This window comes from Schistocerca piceifrons, chromosome 3 (assembly GCF_021461385.2).
Source record: "Schistocerca piceifrons isolate TAMUIC-IGC-003096 chromosome 3, iqSchPice1.1, whole genome shotgun sequence".
Lineage (NCBI taxonomy): Eukaryota > Metazoa > Arthropoda > Insecta > Orthoptera > Acrididae > Schistocerca > Schistocerca piceifrons.
In genome coordinates this window covers 412,766,430-412,781,737 of record NC_060140.1, presented here as the reverse complement: position 1 = coordinate 412,781,737, position 15,308 = coordinate 412,766,430, and positions in this window count along the sequence as shown.

Genomic DNA, 15,308 nt, shown 5'->3' with positions numbered 1-15,308 from the left:
ATGTTCCATTTTTTCCATGCCTTTAGACGATTGTCAACTGCTTCATCACACAGCTCGTTCCACCATCTGTATTTTGGTATTCTTCGTGGATGTCCCACTTCTTTAACTGACTCTAGCATTGTTTCTTTAATTTCTTTCCAATCATCCATTTTTCTTGTGTTTAGTATATGAGAGAATTTGTCCTGATTTTGTATGAGAAATTTAGTGTTTACTCTTGGAAATCTTCTTGGTTTTGGTTTAGGTTCGTCCGGTTGGAACATGGTCTTTATTTCTGTCAGATAAAGGTTTGCGTCTATGTTTAGGCCCTTCCTCACTCTGACACCCAAGATTTCCTTATAGTTGCGAGTCGTTATTGCCACATGGTCCAACTGATATTCACCTTGATTTGGATTTCTTTCATGCAAGTTTCCTGAAACATGTCGACATTAGTTTTAGATTAAACTGTTTACAAAAATCTATGACTCTTTCCCCATTTCTGTTGGTTCTTGCATGTGCTGGAAAATCTCCAACTACTGATTTAAATTTTATTTCTTTGCCAACTTGTGCATTAAAGTCTCCCACAAAAATTTTTATATGTTCTTTTGGTAATATGGATGTTTCGTGTTCTAGCATTTCCCAAAAATCTTCCACTTTGTCAACATTTGTTCTGTTATGTTGGTTAATAGGTGCATGTGCATTTATAATAGTGTAACGTTTATTGCCTGACTTGAACGTCAGAAATGAAATTCATTCTTATGGGGAGCTAAAATTAGTTATTGATTCCGTAAGTTGCTGTTTGACCATAAATGCGGTCCCTAATATAGTCGTTTTATTGGAATTTTTTATGGCTGGTTTTCCTTTGTAGTTCCTGTATCCACCTGACTCAAATTCATTTTCATCCAGATACCTTGTTTCTTGAAGAGTTAATATAAGTATGTTGCGTGTTTTAGTTTTCCAACTTTCATAAGTGTGTTGATGTTCAGAGTCCCTAGTAGACGTTTACTCGTGGGTCTTATCTTTGAAGAAGTACTAGGAAGCTCCGACTCTTCCTTACATGATGTTCTAGGCTCTCCAGAATCCAAAGGCCTAGGTGCACCGCCATGAATAGCGATGGAAGATTGGTTACTTCCTGGAGTAGTTTTCCTACTGAAATTTACCATCATGTCTTAGGTTAAAGTTTGGTTTGGGGAAAGGTAGTTGAACCTTTCGATGATAAAAATTCAAGCATTTAGCTTAGAATTATAAGTGAGGCCGCCACTAACATGTGGGACAGACGCCTTTTGTAGCTGCCCACTGTGGGAACAGACGCTACAGTCTGGTGCTTTTATATAAAAGCCTGCCTCTTCCGCCAGTTCCGCTGTTCTGATGATCTTCTTCGCCGTCTTCACTGCCGTTGAGGTTTTCACCGTTTCCCTGGCAAGGGACCCTCACGAGGTACTATCACCCAGGCCAGGTGAACCAAGGTTTTTTAACGAGGTGTTACTCCTCCCCCTCTTCCTTTTTCAACCGGGCTTGGGACCGGCTCTGGCGGAGTTTGTGTGTGTGTGTGTGTGTGTGTGTGTGTGTGTGTGTGTGTGTGTATGTGTACAATTGGAATAAGTTACACGATAAGAGAAACAAACAACGAACATAATTAAGGCAGGCAAGTTAGGCTTAGTCTGATACAAATAATGTTGTACAAGAACTCCACATTTTAAGAAAATAAAACAAATGACGTCTGAACTTATACGAGCGTAGCGTCGTGAAAATACACAGATGTGAACTGGTGAGTCATGTGAAGAGGTAGCCGGCCGGTGTGGCCGAGCGGTTCTAGGCGCTACAGTCTGGAACCGCGCGACCGCTACGGTCACAGGTTCGAATCCTGCCTCGGGCATGGATGTGTGTGATGTCCTTAGGTTAGTTAGGTTTAAGTAGTTCTATGTTCTAGGAGACTGATGACCTCAGCAGCTAAGTCCCACAGTGCTCAGAGACATTTGTGAAGAGGCAGTGATTAAATAGGGGATGGGTGGGTTACAGGGGAGGCCTGTACAAAATCAAACGTGTGTGAAATCTTATGGGACTAAACTGTTAATGTCATCAGTCCCTAAGCTTACACACTACTTAACCTAAATTATCCTAATGACAAACACACACACCCATGCTCACGGGAGGACTCGAACCTCCGCCGGAACCAGCCATGCCTGTACAGAGACGATATACAGGTGGAGGCAAATATTAATAAGATCGTCGAAATGTCTTAAATATAAAAGAAAGTACAGCAATACATAGCTACCTACCGTGCCGGCACCGCCTCGGCCATCCGGACACGCTTTACGTCAGATCCAAATTCACAACTACCCGCTTGCCGCACGACAACGACCCCCGCCCGCTAACTTCATGCTCACAGATATCCGATTCCCGTAGGAGATCGGACGTTGGTTGTGCACCCGCACTGAAACTTTTTCATCAAACACCCATCGTGCCCATAGAATTATAGACATGAGTGGTATCTGTTCTGTCGGGCCTGTCCGACATACACTCCTGGAAATGGAAAAAAGAACACATTGACACCGGTGTGTCAGACCCACCATACTTGCTCCGGACACTGCGAGAGGGCTGTACAAGCAATGATCACACGCACGGCACAGCGGACACACCAGGAACCGCGGTGTTGGCCGTCGAATGGCGCTAGCTGCGCAGCATTTGTGCACCGCCGCCGTCAGTGTCAGCCAGTTTTCCGTGGCATACGGAGCTCCATCGCAGTCTTTAACACTGGTAGCATGCCGCGACAGCGTGGACGTGAACTGTATGTGCAGTTGACGGACTTTGAGCGAGGGCGTACAGTGGGCATGCGGGAAGCCGGGTGGACGTACCGCCGAATTGCTCAACACGTGGGGCGTGAGGTCTCCACAGTACATCGATGTTGTCGCCAGTGGTCGGCGGAAGGTGCACGTGCCCGTCGACCTGGGACCGGACCGCAGCGACGCACGGATGCACGCCAAGACCGTAGGATCCTACGCAGTGCCGTAGGGGACCGCACCGCCACTTCCCAGCAAATTAGGGACACTGTTGCTCCTGGGGTATCGGCGAGGACCATTCGCAACCGTCTCCATGAAGCTGGGCTACGGTCCCGCACACCGTTAGGCCGTCTTCCGCTCACGCCCCAACATCGTGCAGCCCGCCTCCAGTGGTGTCGCGACAGGCGTGAATGGAGGGACGAATGGAGACGTGTCGTCTTCAGCGATGAGAGTCGCTTCTGTCTTGGTGCCAATGATGGTCGTATGCGTGTTTGACGCCGTGCAGGTGAGCGCTACAATCAGGACTGCATACGACCGAGGCACACAGGGCCAACACACGGCATCATGGTGTGGGGAGCGATCTCCTACACTGGCCGTACACCACTGGTGATCGTCGAGGGGACACTGAATAGTGCACGGTACATCCAAACCGTCACCGAACCCATCGTTCTACCATTCCTAGACCGGCAAGGGAACTTGCTGTTCCAACAGGACAATGCACGTCCGCATGTATCCCGTGCCACCCAACGTGCTCTAGAAGGTGTAAGTCAACTACCCTGGCCAGCAAGATCTCCGGATCTGTCCCCCATTGAGCATGTTTGGGACTGGAAGAAGCGTCGTCTCACGCGGTCTGCACGTCCAGCACGAACGCTGGTCCAACTGAGGCGCCAGGTGGAAATGGCATGGCAAGTCGTTCCACAGGACTACATCCAGCATCTCTACGATCGTCTCCATGGGAGAACAGCAGCCTGCATTGCTGCGAAAGGTAGATATACACTGTACTAGTGCCGACATTGTGCATGCTCTGTTGCCTGTGTCTATGTGCCTGTGGTTCTGTCAGTGTGATCATGTGATGTATCTGACCCCAGGAATGTGTCAATAAAGTTTCCCCTTCCTGGGACAATGAATTCACGGTGTTCTTATTTCAATTTCCAGGAGTGTATCTGCTTTCAGAAAACCTCCTGCTATTAAATTCTGAGCTGAATTGTTTCGAAAGTCATCACTGGAGACGAGCAACTGCGTTATTTAGCAGATTTTTCAAGCATCTAGAAGCAGTTTCAAAGTAAAATGATACAATCAAGATTATGATCGTAGTTATAGAGACTCTGTACTTAAATGTGATTTAGTGTTCTCTGCGGATTGGCTACACCACAAAGTGTCAGGATTGGAACTGGTTATTTAGCGCTCTCTGCATCGATATGTTGATTGTATACGTTGTATGCACATGTCCATAAGTTCCCAATTACAGCTGCATGCCGCCAACTTCGGTATCAAGAAATAATTAGTAGATAATCTGCTCTTTGGTGTCGCATGTCATTTTCTAGCTCAAAAATGGTTCAAATGGCTCTGAGCACTATGGGACTCAAATTCTTAGGTCATCAGTCCCCTAGAACTTCGAGTTACTTAAACCTAACTAACCTAAGGACATCACACACATCCTTGCCCGAGGCAGGATTCGAACCTGCGACCGTAGCGGTCGCGCGGTTACAGACTAGAGCCGGCATTTTCTAGCTCACCTGGAGAATGGCTAACAGGTAAACAGCTGAAATATTTGATACAAGCAGCTGAATGTAAGGTGCAGTATGGAAATCTTATCGAATGTCCGAATTTATGTGTTTCAGAAGATTTCTTGTCTGCTACCGAACGGAGAAATTTGAGAAGAGCTGACGCAATCAGAGAGGATGTACAAATACGTCACGACGTTTAAAGGGTCCTTCCCATCTTTGATTTAGGAAATTTGCGGGAATCGCGTTAGGAACGCCAGTACTACAAGTGCAGTTCAGGACTTCCGATTGTAAGGTAGCAGCAGACTTCTTTTTCATCTATGTATGAAGTTATAAGTACTCAGTTTCAATCGGGAATTACGGTATTTCTCATCGTAGAGCTCTTTTGCGGGAGTGTTGAAAATAAGCGTTGCTGACTACTGCACAATATTTTTAAATTCTAGTCACAAATGTAATACTTATGAGCGATGTGAAGAGTATTCTGATATTTATGAATATGAATGATATGTCTTAACGCTCTATCTCAGCCTGCGAGCACAGTTAACGGGGTTTTGTTACAGAAACTTCGCATAAACTTGCAGAGCAGATGTAGACAGCGGATCGATGTGACGCCGGAGTGTGCGTCATCCACTCTGCAGCAAACAGTAGGACAAAGGGGCGGAATGTGAGCTATAACTTATGTCGTTTATCTTCGTCCCGAAACACGATTTATACCGGAGCGGTCTGAAAACCGAATATAAACAATAAATCATGCACATCACTTAGCTAGCAGTTTCGGAATAACTGAGAAAATGCAGCGCCAATACATCACGTTTAGTTCTGCGCTTGTCCACGTTTGGCTCCAATGTCAAAAATTCAAATATGCATTGCCCTGTAATACTATAAGCGATTTTTAAGACAGGGGGAACAGAAATTGTGCTCCCGCCTCTTGCGTACGTGGAAAAGTAATTTTATGCGCTTGTAAGTAGTACGAAGATTGATAAGTTCTCGCGTTAACAATCGTCATCATCATCATAATCATCATTATCATTCGTTCATTACCTACTGCTGGATGTGATCCTTTTCCATACATGTTCATACATTTCAATCTCGAGCTTTTCGCGTCCAACTTTATGCTGCATGTTTCCTTAAATCGTCAATTCAACACAGAATCTCCTTGGTTCATCTCCCATTATTTCGTCTTTCTGTATGCCCGGCCACCCTCAATCTCATTTTAGTAACAGCTAGTATCTCAGTTTCAATTCCTGTCTTTATTCATGTTCATTTTTTCTGTCTCTTCTTGCTCATTGAGAAACCCTTAAGTTTTGATCTGTTTGGGCATTTAACATCCATGTTTCGTTCCCGTGAGTTAGTGCTGAGAAAATACACTGGTAATAAGCTTTCTGATTAAGACACATTGGGAATTTACTTCTGAATACAATAGTTTCCCAAATGAACTCCAACTCCTGTTCACTCGTCTTTTCGTATCTTATACATCGGCTTGCTGTTTTCAGTTGTCCTAAGTATTCATACTCTTCAACAGTCTCCATGACTTTATCATTAATCTTTACTATTCCCTTCTCACCATTATGATTGTACATCATTTTGGTGCTACTGCAATTAATGTGCAGGCCTACTGTCATTGATGTTCTGTCAGTTCATTCATCTGCTGAATTTTTTCTGGATCCGAAGCAAACAGAACAATGTAATGTGAAAATCGAGGATGATTAAGATAAGATCAGTTTATGCTATAACGTTTCACCTATTAAGAGGTGATCAAGCATGTTTCTAAAACCGTCTATTTGCTCTCACATTACCGCTCCCGAGTGCTTCTATAATTATTAATATTTGGTTCAGATGAGACCATATTCAAAAAATCTAATATTAAATCCCTGTAATAGTTCAGTCGACGAAGGAAAACTAGGGGAAAAAACCGTGTAGTCGCAAATTTTTGCACAGTGGTAGGAGAGACGTTATGAACAACATATTAAAAATCCCTCACCTGTGGGATGTGAGCGTAGGGGGGGGGGGGGGGGGGGGGGCAGTTAAAGGCCACTTCTTACGCTTTTCTCGAATAACTCTAAAAATGCGTCTTCTGCCGAAAATTTTTCCCAGTACAGAATAAAACTACATTAAATTTCCTACAAAAAATTCATAGTCTTTGTTTTTCTCTAGGACTAACAGTTTCCACATTACAGGTGATGGAAAAATCGCAGGTTACACGAAATAGTGTTTTAATGGTATCAAATTAATGGTTACTGTTAAATGAAGTGGGTCAAGAACAAATATTAAATGTGGGTACCACGTCTAAGTGTATTAGAGCTGTATTAAGTGACAGATTGTGTTCTGGGGATGTAACAGGGTGGAGTGGCTTCGAGTGGAGGGTAGCAGTGCTGGGCGAAGGTCGGTCGCCGGATCAGCTTGTAGTCATGAGCTTCTCTCCTTTACAGGCCTGCAAACTGAAGAACGAGGAGATGATTTCCCTTTATATCTATCCCACTACATCACAATAATCGACTACTGGGCGTTTCACACTGTTATAACGACCCTCCGCAGTGAATGTTAAGTGGAGTCCTCAACGCCCTCCCTTGCACGGTGACCATTCAAATAGACCTGTCACCTGTGTTTTGGTTAGTATTTAAAAAGAATACCTCTGAAAATACAACAAAAGCAGCGATTTATTTTTGCCTGGCTTGTTAACCAAAGAAGCGTCATGAGTGGCGAATTTTGAGTAAAACCTACACATTTCTGTTATTGAGATGCTAAAATTTGTTTCTTTTGCGAAAACATGGTGGAGTTTACACAGTGTCAACTCACTAACATTTTGTGCAGATCCAACGGCGAAAACCTTCTGAAACAGTCATTCCTATTGAGTTTATTAAGTGAGGAACTGAATAAAAAGTAAGGTCAGTAGCTTCTGAAAAAGCACGTCTTCGGTGCCGAAATAAACGTGTAATGTGTTCATTTTTGTTGTTCCAAAATCGATAGCATTTCTCGTTTCATCAGCTACATATGGCACTTAAAAATTACATTCTTTCATTGAAAAAGTCTGTAATTAGTGGAATAACATGGTAGATAACGATGTTTTGCATAATAACGATCTGGCAAAACACTCTCCTCTTTGCATGCTACTTCAAACCGTTTATGAAATATGAGGATTGTTGTGGGTATTTCACTCTGGTTTTATCGCTGGCGCGCGCGATTGCAAATGAGTGTGGTACGTCAGATAGTTATTATTATTATTATTATTATTATTATTATTATTATTATTATTGAGATTGGTGGTAGGCATAGACCTCTACCCAAGTCTAAAGAAAAATTCAATGTTATTTAAATTTCATACGCAGCAACATATTATGTATTATGCATCTGAAGCTAAATCATAGTGATCCCTATTTTTCATTACAAACTTTTTCGAATTTCACGCAGTGTCCTACGTACACTCTTTGACATAAAACTCGACCGGCGGCCGGCCGCTTCAGAGGCTAAGTCCGCGCCGATCGCGACATGGGACAATAAAACTGGCCAACTCGCTAATTCTCTAAGTCCGGTTATCTGCACAATCTGGCAACACTGCAGACTGCGGCACTTCCTGGAGGAAAACTTGTCCCACGATAGAGAAACGCCAAGCTGATTACGCCTGTGGTCTAGCGGTAGCGTGCGCTGTTTCTGGTTGTAATGTCAGTGGATCGAGAGCAGCTGGCACAAAATATTTTTATAGCCTCTTCTGTCTGAATGCTGAAGACGTGAATGTAATGGTAGCGCAGATTCAATCTATTTCGCTTTCTGACACACCGATATCAAAATTTTATCCAGCAACGATTTTGCGGCAGATTTCCTGCAGACTGTCCTCCTCTGGACGCCGTATGCGGCAAAGCTCCGGGATCCATTTGCTGGCTACCGGCAGCGGCCGTGGCGACAGCAGCGGCGCTGCACTCCCCCGTTCTTTATCGAAAGCGCCTGCTCCCGCTCATCGAATTGATGATTTAAAACGCTTTATTATTAAATGTTGCTCCACAGAAAATTTCTACGATTTCCATTCACTCTCAAAAGCAACGGAGACAGACGCCCTGATTAGTAGGCGGGTATTATATTATATTAATCGGCAAGAGCTGAGTATGGCCCGAAATTAATTTTATAGACTGGGACGAAATTAAACCACCTCGCTACATTCGATGAATTTATAAATCCTTCATACCTCGTTTCTTTTCCTTTCAAACTCAATTATTTGTGCAACTTTTGGTCAATGTTCGGATGTTTTCGTCAAGCCGGGGTGAGCGTCTGTGGTGTAAAGTGTATTACAGTTCTTGTTTCATTCCTTATGGTAACTCTATGCGATAAACTGTGTGAATACCTTGCAATGCATGCTCTGTAGCAGTGCAGGAACACTGCTCATTTGGAGTTCCATGTATGGGTTCATGAAGTATTTAATGTTGATCGGAAGTGATAGTTAAGGTCATCAGATTTAGACCAGAAAAATTTGTCGTTTTGGAGGTTTCAGAGAACGGAAAGGAATTGCTAACGCCGGTGTTAGAAAACGTCTACAGTTAAATGCTATATTAATCAACATGTGCACTTCATAAACAACCTTCTGACATGTTAGACCTATATGACGAACAATACTCAAATTTATATCGTTGACAGTCGCTTTGAATCTTTTCAGGATCTATTTTACAGTGAACCACCTTAGCATTTGCAAAGCAGACATTCATGATATTAACTTAAATTACTAAGTCGAATCGGACGAAGATTGATGTTTAAAGGCATTCTTCAGATTTCGTATAAAGAATTTTTACTAGCCGTTTGCAACTCCATTATTTAAATGGAAAATAAAAGGTTGTAGCCAGCGGCTTCCACCGAGATTGGAACTGCTATGTCATACAGTACGACCACCGCAACGCACAAGGGAACCTCTTTTTTTTAATTTTGCTTTTTTTCTTTTACTTTTTTTGACGATTACCCCTTTTTTCTCTCTTATTTTAAAGCCCCTTAGGAAAATGGCAATAAAAAAGGAAACTAAGTGCCACCGCAACTTTTCATCCTATAACAAAATAAAAATCTGGTCCACTTCAGGCGTTGGCTCCTGACTAAACCTACCCCAAGAGCTGCCTATATACCAGGGGAAATATGGGAATTCAAGGTTAGGGCTATCATTACAAACAAAACAAAATCTTCCTTTTTCTGAATTTTATTTTTATTTTGATTTTTATTTTGTATATTTTTGTTGTGTAATTGATCAGACGCCTTCTGCGCCCTGCTGGTAATATGTTGAGTCACGTCTTCCCGAAATTGGTGTGTTCCGTTCAGTAGTTCAGAAATGTTCATTGGTTCAAACTGGAAACCTTCTTCACTCTTGTCTTAACACATTCCAGCTGCGAGGCGGGTCGTGGAAAGCACTCCCAAGGAAGTTCGAGAAAAATTGCATTTTGGGTGGCGGACAACGACATAATGACGGTCGTTGAGGTATGTCCAAAAATCGAGTACAGAGTCTACAGTTTGTCCAACTAGGTAGTGAATGGCATGTCCGCGAATCCAATTCACAGCATTGGTCTTTGTCCGAGGAAAATAGTCACGTCCCGGAACTAATAATGAAAGGGGAGTATTCCGATTCAGAATGTCCCGCGTTAGAAAAGCCACAATATGACGAATAACCTCTGAGCTAACGACACACTGGCGACCACAGACGGACTATAGTCACTGCGATGTTGCCTGAGCCTCAAAACGCAACCTTAAAACACACAAACAGGTGTTACTTATGTGAAGAACGCCGTTCTTGGAGTCCAGAAATTAATTATACCTTCTAAGTGTCTCATCTTACAGTGGATTCTATCGTACGAGTCTTCGATGTGGAAAACGAATGTCAAGTGAATTTAGCGAGGTAACGCCGGCCTACACCCGGAAGTAAATGCACTATCAGAGTGTTGACAAATACTTGCTACGACGCTGCCATTTCTCGGTTCTCTTACGAGGCAGCTCTTCAGCGAAATGCTTGCCGTGATTCTCCGATACGGTCCTTCAGAGTGGAGACGCGCGCGCGCGTTTGGTTTTTATGCGGCGTTCTCCCCTGATGGTTTCTGACGTCGCCTTGTGGGCTATGTCTACATTTGAGACATTCAATTATCATTAATCCAGAATGATACAAGTTTCAGCTTCCGGCGTGGAAGAAGGCTGTTGACGCCGACATTATATCATTTCAACGTAGGGAAAGCAAAACGGATCTTCAATGTTTCTCATTCAACATAAAGCATGTGAGATAATTTTCCGTAACGTTCATAATCATCTAAAAATACAAACGAAGTAAAAATACAGCTGTAGCTTATTCGAATTGAATATAATGTAAGATACCAAACGCTTTACACCTCGATGTCGAATTTGTCCACGTGCAGTCTTTTGCAGCATACAAAAAGAATGTCATGATTACCACGAGAATGAAGAAATATGTTGGTACGGATGGAAGCAAGGAGAGACGCAGTCAACAAATATTCGATTCCTCATGGCATTCATTTCATTTGAGACGTAAGAAGAGTTAAAGCGGGATATTACTTTCGTTAACACGAAAGAGATGCCGCACATATTGATAACGAGGAAGCCTGCGTCTTCATACGTTTCCTCCTTGAAATATGTATGCTCTCTTATATACTAAGTAGCCTGATCATTGTTTCAGTAATGTTACCCTCTTGTTTGACCCCGTAACGATGAACAGATTCCAAATGCATGTCTCTGCATGAAAGTAGCTGTTCGAACCCTTCCTGGGTTGCTTTTTGTGTTTTATTGCTTGGAATTCCCGAAGCAGACCACTGTGCCTTCTGCCCTTGTGGGTTAGGTCTCGAAACTAAACCGCTTTTTATCCAATGGCATAATTTATTCAGACAGCATCAGCACAAGACTGTCAAACAAAGCCTTCCATTTACAGTTGCAACACTCTAACCAGCACTGACTGAAGTGTAATCCACGGTCATGGTCCGAAATTAGCAGCTGTCTGCTACTGTGGCAAAGTCCGTACTACACTTTCGATTCCGCAGCACCATTTTATCTGGTAACACTGTGTAGTTGCAGAGTTGTGCCAGCATGTCTGTCCTCACACTGTCAACTTTATGTATCTCACTTCTCCTGCAGCGTTGATCACGAGGAGCAGAAGTAAATGAGTGTATTCTGCATGACGTAACATTCAGTATTCCCTTCTTTCATAGCCACTCTTCATGTGCATCGATACCAAATAGGAATGTGAAAACTCTTGCGAGTGAGAGAATGACAATAACAATCGTAACAAGAACAATCAAATAATGAATGATGTTTATTCCAACGCAGAACGAGAATGGCTTTAAATATAAAAATCTATATCTATATCTATATCTATTGACCTTTGAGTTGGCACAATGCAAATATATTCTTAGCATTTAGTTACTGAATTTAGTTCGGGATGTTTGCAGAGAAAAGGAAAAGTCGGTACTTCTCGCTAGTGTAATATAATGTGAACCAGCAACTACCCTTTCCTTAGAACACGACTCAAGCAGGTCCCCAAGTAGGTACCAAGGCACTGCTGCATTCTGTTCCCTGACATTGCTCTGATGACGGTTAATGCAGATAGTTAGTTCCAATTATGAAATACAAAACGTATTGCAGGTTAGTTCCTAGGATGGTAACATTAAATTTGCGTTGTAGACGGCACATGAACGTGACGACTATCCATATTACTCATCAATATAAAAAGACAAAATTATCGGAATTTAGCAGGATTACTCAACAAGAATTCTGAAATTGGCTGACTGACCGCACAGGTGCTAAACGTCGTCAAGAGTATACGATGTCCTAATCGCATTAGGAATATGAAGATCGTCTTCGACAGCTCGCAACTTTCACATTGCCATCTCCACCCTACTCCAGACAGCCCTCGGTGGAGTTGCACTAAATTGCCGATGCAATGTAAGGCCTTCAAACCGACAACAGACCACATATTGCAAAATACAAGCGAGTTCTCTTGCAGCGTAAGCTTATTGTAACTAATCTAAAAATTATTGGACAGGAACATTGTCCTATTCAAATAAAGCTGTCCAGCAGGTCCTCTAATCGCTCCTTGGTACAGTCGTTTGACTATTGAAAATGGTTCCAACAGGTCACCACTAGAAAACACTGCTCTGTATCGCAATAACTCAAGATGTAAAGTAATACCACGATACTACAAATATCAGGGAAGACCTTATCACAGATAAGACTGTCCTTAAGGCTTGTAAGCTCACATTTATTACAATAAATGACATACCTGAAATGTTACCACTCTCATTATTACGTCAGATTGGTAATGCACGTAGTAAGTTCGTCGTATTCATGATTTCCTCTTCAAAGTAACATACCGTACTTATTATTTAACACAAAATGACATTAAAAATTTAAGTTTTTCACGAGCAGCTAGTTGAGAATATGTATGAACTTCAAATTACACGACGAACCGTCTTGTTCCGCATATGGATTCAAACCCAGCTCATGCAGACTAAGCAAAGATTTCGTTACTGACGGAAACTAACAGTCATTCCTGATTAAGCATACAGAGAGTGATATACCTCGATTTTAGACAGTATCAGTTAGCAAATATCAACTTTAAATTGCAAAACGCGAACATGTTTAACAGACGCGAATTCCTACCCATCATCTATTGTCCCTGTTAACGAACTACGAGGGATGTTAAATATTGCTTCTTCACAAGTAACTTACTTGAAATGCCGTGAGGTAAAGCTTTGTGTTGGACACGGATTCGAACCCAGAACCTAATCGGATTGCTATCGAAGCACAGTCAAATGTGACATATCGGATTTTCGCGGCGGTAGCTAGATGTTTTAACTGAAATGACGAGACGAAACATTAATTTTTTCCTTTCCTGGACTCCTACCCGGCACCTATCGCTGTTATATTCTAGAGAAAACGAACGTTAAATATGGGTTTGTTGCGCCAGCAGTGATATGTGAGCATGTTTGAACTAGAAATAATATGACGAAGACTTCAGCGCTCACTGGGAATAGAGCCCCACATATATCGTTGTTGACTACACACAAAGAGACGTCAGCTACCGAATTTTTCTCCACCAGCTGCTCAGAATAACATCTTGAACTTACAGTCATCTCGCAAATAGTTCTGTGTCTCACTGGGAGTTAAAAACGTCAGATATCGTTAGTGTTGACAACGAATGAAAATACATTAAAAATCAAAATTCTTATCTACCAGCAGATAGGTGTTCTCATGCTAGAGCTTGATAATACATAATTAAATCTTTAGTGCCGGGCCAGGATTCGATCCCATTCACGCGTAATATGTGGAGATGTTGAGGAATCTGCAGTTTTGAACAAACAACAAATTGTAGCCGAGCTGTATTGTCACGAAGGGATCAAATTCCGCGATAAGGGCGGTCTGAGTTGCATTCGCAGTTCAGAACCAATCTTATCGACATACAGAAGCTCAGATAAAAGATGGAATAAGTGTACTGTGACCGTACATAGCGTTTGTTTCGTCACTTGAAATAAATAACTAGTATAAGAAAGGTTACTGCTGATAGAGTTTCTACATGTCGCCACTCCAGACTTTATTGTGGTTCAACCTACCGTCTACTTGGTAGAGAAGGAAAATCATCTTTAATGTGAATTTTCAGACCACACTGCCATTACACCTTCTTCACTTGGTGTAGCCAGGAGAGAATGGACTCTGTCTCTCCCTATCTAAAATCATTGACAGAAGTGGGAATCCAACCCAGACCATAGGTATAACAACATACCATCCGTCCAACAGACCACGAAATCCTCTTCTCTCATTTTTCTATCGTAACGCCGTTGCGCCACACTGGATGAGAATTCTGACACACAGGCGTCCTGTAGTAATTTGCACCATGTTCAGTAAATTAATTTACTTGGTTGACCGAATCACCATGATCTAGCTGCCTCTTCTACCTAGTGCATACATTCCACTCTATATTTTGTAATCACCTAAATAAAATCACGTAACTGCCACCTACACAGAACTGGCAACAGTGTAGGATGCAGAAGTTTAAATAGGAAGTGTTCCTTTCCACTTGAGCTATTCTATTGCGCTATCTGTTTGTAGAAAACGTCGTTCAGTAAAAAAAAAAAAGAAAAGCTGTAACTGTTTGTCTCTCAGAAGTCAAGACCTGGCCATATGCATAATCTCACAGTGCTGTGGAATCAAAAAGTTCTGGAGGAATAGTGTTCGAGCTCTGGAGCTGTTGTAGCTACGTGTCAGCTAGTAGCGCAGATAAGATGTCGCGAGTTCGAATACATTCAGTGCTACATTTTTTAAAACGCAATACTGCTGTCTGCTGAAGTTGTCAATCTAATGGGACTTTGAACATACTTCCCTTCACTTCTCAACCCAAAGTAGTCGCATGTGGAAAAAGGGCTAACTACTGTGACATTTTGTTCTGTTCAGGTTTAATAGACAGCAGGCAGCAGATGCATCTCGAAGATGTGTAGGGAGAGCGCATCATGCCATAATATGTCAGAAAAGTATTTTCTACATTAGCTGTCGTGTGGTAGTGAGATTTTATTCTTCTTCAAACTTGTTTGACAGCTTTAACTCAGAACAAGTTTTCTACATGCATGTAATCAATAAACTGCACGTGCATTGTCATACTGTCATAGATAACATCAGAGAATTCGCATATATCGTTGATGATTAATTTCTCTCTCATGTTTACTATTGTTTTAACAACACTAAAGGAAACCTTACGAAAATTGTGCACTGTATTATAAGAATTGAAATAAAACTAACCACGATAACCTTAGGACGAAAGTATGTTTTAATAAAACCTAGTATCTGTACACAAATGTGCCTCTATCGACACGAATTA